Here is a 7,947-nt window from a genome sequence, read left to right on the forward strand (position 1 = left end):
TTTACTTCAACCCATGACTCTGAGAAGTCAGTGTGGCAATATGTCTACAGTAAATTGACAAAATTCCAAAATATAGAAAAAGTGAAAAAGAAATATGTAAAGTCCCTTAAACAAATAAGGCTGACAAGATAAATAAACAAAATATGCTGAACAATTCTAAGAAAAATAATGTGCAGAATTAGAAGAGTAGATGATGTTGACATACTTTCAAGTCTGTTTTATAGTGTCTTAACATGATTAGCAATACCACGTGATTATACAATATGACATAACAAAACATGCCCACCATATGATTATGCCAGTTGTACCATGAAATTTGGCATTATGGATCCCTGGAAGTAAACTTTACAATTTACTAATTACATAATATATACACATAAAGATACAGATGTATTCAAACACAGTAAAACAAAGCTATTCCAAAATTATTAACAGAAATGGAACCTAATAATATCCGACCATTAAAAGCAGAGGAAAGGAAAACAAAATTTCCAGTCAGGAGCATCCTAAGAAAAAATAAACGTCTGGTAGGTCCATGGTCATTTATAACTGAAAAAGTCAGACAGTCACTGTCCTGGAGAGCTTGACAAACTGGCTCCCCTCCACCTGAGCATTCTGCAGTAATGTGTGTGCTTGCCATGTAATCTGAATCTTTCCATACTTTAAATCAAAGGCTCCCAGTGGACATGTACAGAGCTCAGAAGTAGGCCAGCACATACGATGAGGTGACAAGGCCATCATCTCATGAGGCACTTTGGTAAGGATGGCATTTTCATGTATCTACTGTATATTTTTACCATTTCAAAATATTACATTGTAATATAATAAGGTTATGTGTGAGCCTTAAGAATTAATCATGTAATAGCTTTAGAAATTGTGAAAAATATTTTTATGTTAAAAGTTTCAATTTTCCAGTTAACACAGGCTACAACACCTCCCCACAGTTTGTGTTCATTTCATAGCCACATTTCAGGAAATGGTATTGACATTCATTTTCATGATTTTTACATATTGCCATAGGCACCATCACATGGGGATGATACTTTAAGAGCAAAATCTCAATGGTAAAAATGAGTGGAACAATTCCATACCACCTATATTTGGCTTTATATGTTGCTGCAGTCTGTTGAGGCTACATTTAGATTGCATTTAAAAGTGTCTTAATTCTGTTTTGCATGTGATTCAAATCCAGTATGATTGTATAGGAGTAACCATCCTGAATCTGAAAAATTAATAAAAATTAATTAATCAACAATATAGATAGATAGATAGATAGATAGATAGATAGATAGATAGATAGATAGATAGATAGATAGATAGATACTTTATTAATCCCAATGGGAAATTCACATTCTTCAGCAGCAGCATACTGATACAGTAAATAATATTAAATTAAAGAATGATAATAATACAGGTGAAAAAAAAAAAAAAAAAAAAAAAAAACAGACAATAACTTTGTATAATGTTAAATGTTAACGTTTACCCCCCCTGGTGGAATTAAAGAGTCGCATAGTTTGGGGGAGGAACGATCTCCTCAGTCTGTCAGTGGAGCAGGACAGTGACAGCAGTCTGTCGCTGAAGCTGCTCTTCTGTCTGGAGATGACATTATTTAGTGGATGCAGTGGATTCTCCATAATTGATAGGAGCCTGCTGAGCGCCCTTCGCTCTGCCACAGATGTTAAACTGTCCAGCTCCATGCCAACAATAGAGCCTGCCTTCCTCACCAGTTTGTCCAGGCGTGAGGCGTCTTTCCTCTTAATGCTGCCTCCCCAGCACACCACTGCGTAGAAGAGGGCGCTCGCCACAACTGTTTGATAGAACATCTGCAGCATCTTATTGCAGATGTTGAAGGAAGCCAGCCTTCTAAGGAAGTATAACCGGCTTTGTCCTTTCTTGCACAGCGCATCAGTATTGGCAGTCCAGTCTAATTTATCATCCAGCTGCACTCCCAGATATTTATAGGTCTGCACCATCTGCACACAGTCACCTTTGATGATCACTGGGTCTATGAGGGGTCTGGGCCTCCTAAAATCCACCACCAGCTCCTTGGTTTTGCTGGTGTTCAGGTGTAGGTGGTTTGAGTCGGACCATTTAACAAAGTCATTGATTAGGTCCCTATACTCCTCCTCCAGCCCGTTCCTGATACAGCCCACGATAGCAGTGTCATCAGCGAACTTTTGCACATGGCAGGACTCCGAGTTGTATTGGAAGTCCGATGTATATAGGCTGAACAGGACCGGAGAAAGTACAGTCCCTTGTGGCGCTCCTGTGTTGCTGACCACAATGTCAGACGTGCAGTTCCCAAGACGCACATACTGAGGTCTGTCTTTAAGATAGTCCACGATCCATGCCACTAGGTATGAATCTAATCCCATCTCTGTCAGCTTGTCCCTAAGGAGCAGAGGTTGGATTGTGTTGAAGGCGCTAGAGAAGTCTAAAATAATAAACAAACATAAATACTAGACACATGCTGACTTCCAGTTGTTTACAGTGTAGGATATCAGTGAATTGGTTAGGTCACTACGGAAAGTTCTGAAAGATGCTTTGAGTGGAATTATCACTTCTGTCTGCAAAAATATGCCTTCGAGTTGTGACATTGAAACATGTAGTTATGTTACATAAGAGAAAAATATGTTATTTTTGAATGGCTGCAAAAGCCAGTATTTTTAGATTAGCTCTCTATTTAACCTGCCATCCTAACAGGTTGCTTACACTGATAGTGATAGCGCAATTATAATCCATCTATTCAGCCCCATAAACTGTAACCATATAGATTAGGCTCTTGAACTAAATTTCCCAGCATAGTATAATCACAAAATTCAATGAAATTGAGGTGGAATGATATCTCTAAAAATTTATCCATGATTCCTTTTAATCATATCCTCTCTATTGTATGCAAAGAATGCAATATTACCATCCAATCAATGCACAACAACCAGAAATAGATTTTCACTTTTTTTTTACTTTTTTTTTCTGATGTTCAGAAAATGCAATATTGTGAAGCATGTACTGTATGAGAATTAAGTGTATTGATCCTGAGAAGGGGGGCACAGGGGCAGGGGGGTGTCAAAAAGCTTGCCTCAGGTGGCACTATTTAACACAGGGCCTGGCACCAAGAGCCACAGCAGGACACCAAGAAGAGAAAAAGAAAAGTGGCGGGTTAGTAACAGCTCATAATTATTGTACTATTTATATTTTTGTACAAATGACTAACAGACAGAGCTTCAATATACACAGCTAATCGGCAACTTTAATCATAATGTTCTAGAGCAAGGGTGTCAAACTCCGGGCCTGGTGGGCCGCAGTGGCTACAGGTTTTCATTTCATAACCCTTTTCCTAATCAGTGAGTAGTTTTCACTGCTAATTAACTCATTTTCCCTTCATTTCAATAGTTCTGTTTTTAAGGATTCAGTCCTCTGAATTGATTTGTTTCTTCAATAAATGACAGCCAAACATAAATGACACGCGAAACAAGCCACCAAATGACCAGCTAAACTGGGATTTCAAACTCCAACCAATTTCACTCCAAACAGTCTCTTAATGAGAAGCTGATTCTTGCTGTTAATTAAGCACATTATTTAATTCAATAGCTTGTTGCTGCTCTCATTCTGCCACAGCAGACATTTCCAAATCTGTTGATTTTTCTGTTTTTTCTAAGAACACCAACAAAATGTTTTGATGACATGAGAGATCAACCTTACTGAGACCTTCACCTTTATTTATTTTCAGATATTGTGTGGGCACAGGTGAGCTGGTCATATGGTGGCTTGTTTGATGTCTCATTATTGTTTGGCTACTAATTAAGGAAAAAGAGACAATTAAGGGGCCTGAGTCAAGTTAATTAAAACTAAAGCAAAAGAAGTTAATTAGCAGTAAAAACGGCTCACTAATGAAGAAGATGGTTAGAATGAAAACATGCAGCCACTGCGGCCCTCGAGGACCGGAGTTCGACACCTGTGTTCTAGAGTAAATTAGTGAGTCTTACTGATACAAAAAAAAAATATTAAATTAAAGATTGATAATAATGCAGGTAAAAAACAGACAATATCTTTGTATAATGTTAATGTTTACCACCCCCATCTCTTTCTGGAGATGACACTGTTTAGTGGATGCAGTGGATTTTCCATAATTGATAGGAGCCTGCTGAGCGCTCGTCGCTCTGCCACAGATGTCAAACTGTCCAGCTCCATGCCAACAATAGAGCCTGCCTTCCTCACCAGTTTGTCCAGGCGTGAGGCGTCTTTCTTCTTAATGCTGCCTCTCCAGCACACCACCGCGTAGAAGAGGGCGCTCGCCACAACCGTCTGATAGAACATCTGCAGCATCTTATTGCATCTTATAATGTAATTAGTAGGCTGGCACCGTGAGATCTTATTGCGTGCTTAGGTTTGTAAGAAATGATAAGTTCAGATTGCTAAGGAGGACCTTAAACATTTAAAGTTTTACATGCAAGAAAGAGGACTTTTGAAATCAGCCCTAAGCTTAACTGGAATCCAATGTAAAGTGGTAAAAAACAGGAGTTATCTGATTGTACGTTATACTTCTGTAATAATTTGTGAATCGTTGTTTTGAATTAACTGAATGCTGCATACAGAATGCTTTGAACAGCCAGTTGTCATTTTGGCATTTTGGTTTTAATTTTTATAAATTCTCCTTGACCTGTAAAATTTTTTTTTACTATGTTTTAGAGATTTTAGTGGTCAAGGAATCCTGTGATCACATTTATTTTAATGCTTGATAAATTTTATAAATGCTAAAACAACATTTTGTTTTTCTTATGGGTGCTGTCATTTTGAGGAGTATTTGTGAATAGTTGGTTCTCCATTTCTAGGCAAGGTCAACCAGAAGTGTGTGGAGTGTAACATTTGTGTTTGGGAAACACACACACACACACATATTTATATATATATATATATATATATATATATATATATATATATATATATATATATATATATATATATATATATATATATATATATACACACACAGGTAAAATTCCGTTACAACAAACTCCCAGGGACCTAAAAAATATTTCATTGTAATGAAAATTTTGTTGTAATGAGATTCTGTATTTTTTACTATAGTGCTTTCTTTAACTTGTATCCTGGAGTTTGCAATCATTTCAATAGCTTCTTTCACATTAATTTTAATCTCCTCCTGCCTACAAATTATGCTGACGAGATTTTTTCTTAGCATTTCCTTGTGACAATACACTTTCAGGGTGCGAATGATGGCCAAACCCAATGGCTGAAGCGCTGCCGTGCAATTGGGTGTGAGGAATTTAATGCGAACATTATCTAAATGTGGAAGCATGTTGTGGGCAGCACAGTTATCAATCAGGAGCCGAATCATTATTTCTTCTTCATATTGCGAGGTTTCTGAACTCTTTTGAGAGACCCCCCCCCCCGACAAAACGGGAATGACATGCTGAAGTGTGTCTTGAAGCGTGATTGCAGCATCTGTGGAAGATGCTGGGCCAGGGCAATAGGAGGCTTACAGTGCTGCAGTGAACCGCCACAGAAGCAAATCATAAAAGATCGGGGTCACACTATAAGTCCCTGTCTTGCACCCCAAAACACGAGGCTTAGTCTCAGTACTTTAGCAAAACCAGCTTTATTCAGCTTGAAACAGGAATGGCACACTTATTTATTGTAGCGTGATCTGCCACTCTGCTATACACAGACACAGCAGTAAGGCAGGGTCATGCAGGTCAGTGCACTTCGGGACACTCTAAGAGAGTTTCAGTGGTCAACCTCACTCCCACATAATCAATCAAAGCGTGAGCTGGGAAAACTTCGCCCACGTTCTAAGTCGGTGGGGGGATGGAATAGCCGGCTGCTGGCAGCTTGTCTTTTATCAGCACATTTAGAGGACAAAGGATGCTGGCAGAGAGGTGTGAACGGATTTAAGAAGCAATTTAAGGTGGGCCGGATATACGAGTTTTTTCGTAGGCTCTGGTAATTCTAGTGTTAATAGGAATGTTTCTTGAACAAGCATCACTGAGCCACATAAAAACAGGTTTTTTGACGTCTTTAAATGTAGCAGTTCACATACGTTTGCAACCCAAGATTTTTCTACATTTTTTGCTCTGTCTTTCAAGAAAGTTGACAGTGTCGATTGCGAAATTCCGAGAGCTGCAAAAATAGTTTGTTTTTTTTTCTAATATGAACTGTTATCATTTCTTCGTGTCTGCCATTTCTACAGGAGGTTGACAATGAGTTAAATTCCAATGGATGTTTTTCAAATGTTGACGAGCAATAAGTAAAAGGTATCACTGAAACTCGCAGGAAACAAAAAAGGCAAAAAAAAAAAAAAAAACAGTACTAGGAAAGTTCGAAGAAAGAAAAAAGTGACAGTGTTTCTGTTTGGGGATCATTGTGCACAACTGAGCTGCGACCACTGAACTAATTGCTCTGTGGATGATTCATTCAAGTATTTCAAGGTCTTTTGTGCACTTTGTTGTAATGAAAGTATCTGCTGAATGTACTTTGTAGTAACGAGATTTCTATAGATTTGTGTCATATGGGGATGCTGTCAGGACTATAAAAATACTTCGTTGTAATGAAAATTTCATTGTAAAGATTTTCGTTGTAATGGAATTTTACCAGTATATAGGAAAAATATCTCTTGGAAGAAGTTTATACTAGTTTTCTGAGCTGAGGCAGAGAAAATGGTTACAGAAAGGACACCATTTTTTGAAAATTAAGCAGCAATGAGGTGATTTGTATTTACAATTCAGTAAGTCAGGGTAAATTTAAAGCATTAACTGAGTGTAACCTCTTGATAAACAAAAAGGATAATGCATGTTTTTTAGAAATAAACCTGGCTGAAATTATACTCTGTGATTCTGATTTGACGTGGCTAATAGTTTAATAAAGTATGTCAAGCGTTGTTCATAAAAGCTGATAAATTGCTCGTAATCATAATACAATACTTCTTGAATATTACATGTTAACTGCTTGCAAAGTTAGGGAAATAAATAATTAATATTCAAATGCATAACACAAAAGCATCAAAATAAAATACAATGCTAGGTTAAAAGACTTCATTCAGTCTTACAGGAGCACAAGATGCTGCTAATGAATTGAATAACAGGGGCTGTGAAGAAACTTAACAGTTTGGCACTTTAGTAAATATTTCAGTAATATAATGTACTAAAGCTGACACTTAAAAGTGCCAACTTTGGCACTTTCGTCCACTCAACCTTTAAATGTCTAAGAAAGAAAGAAGTTTGACTATTGTCATAATAGGATGATTGCATTTAGCTTTATAAATAAACTGCAGACTAGGCCATGGTAGATATTTGAAGTTTTAAGGACTGAACTATAACATTTTCAGGGGGATTTTTTATTGGCTGAAATACTGTCATAAGTACATGACCTAATTTCTGCAAAGCAGAAAATTAAATAAATAAATGAAAACAGATTATGTTTCAAACAATTTTGTCAAGCATGTAGCCATTTTTTTTCTGCAGGTAGCAATATCAATACTATTTAAAATGGGATATATAAGGAGGGGGCGGCACAGTGGCACAGTGGGTAGCGCTGCTGCCTCGCAGTTGGGACACCTGGGGACCTGGGTTCGATTCCCGGGTCCTCCCTGCGTGGAGCTTGCATGTTCTCCCCGTGTCTACGTGGGTTTCCTCCGGGCACTCCGGTTTCCTCCCACAGTCCAAAGACATGCAGGTTAGGTGGATTGGCAATTCTAAATTGGCCCTAGTGTGTGCTTGGCGTGTGGGTGTGTTTGTGTGTGTCCTGCGGTGGGTTGGCACCCTGCCCGGGATTGGCTCCAGCAGACCCCCGTGACCCTGTGTTCGGATTCAGCGGGTTGGAAAATGGATGGATGGATATATAAAGAGACTGTTTGTTATAAAATTAATCATATCACAGGAAGTTTTATGATAGTTTATAATCATCACGAAGACATCACAATGACATGTCAAA

The sequence above is a fragment of the Erpetoichthys calabaricus genome, chromosome 4, assembly GCF_900747795.2.
Source record: "Erpetoichthys calabaricus chromosome 4, fErpCal1.3, whole genome shotgun sequence".
Classification (NCBI taxonomy): domain Eukaryota; kingdom Metazoa; phylum Chordata; class Cladistia; order Polypteriformes; family Polypteridae; genus Erpetoichthys; species Erpetoichthys calabaricus.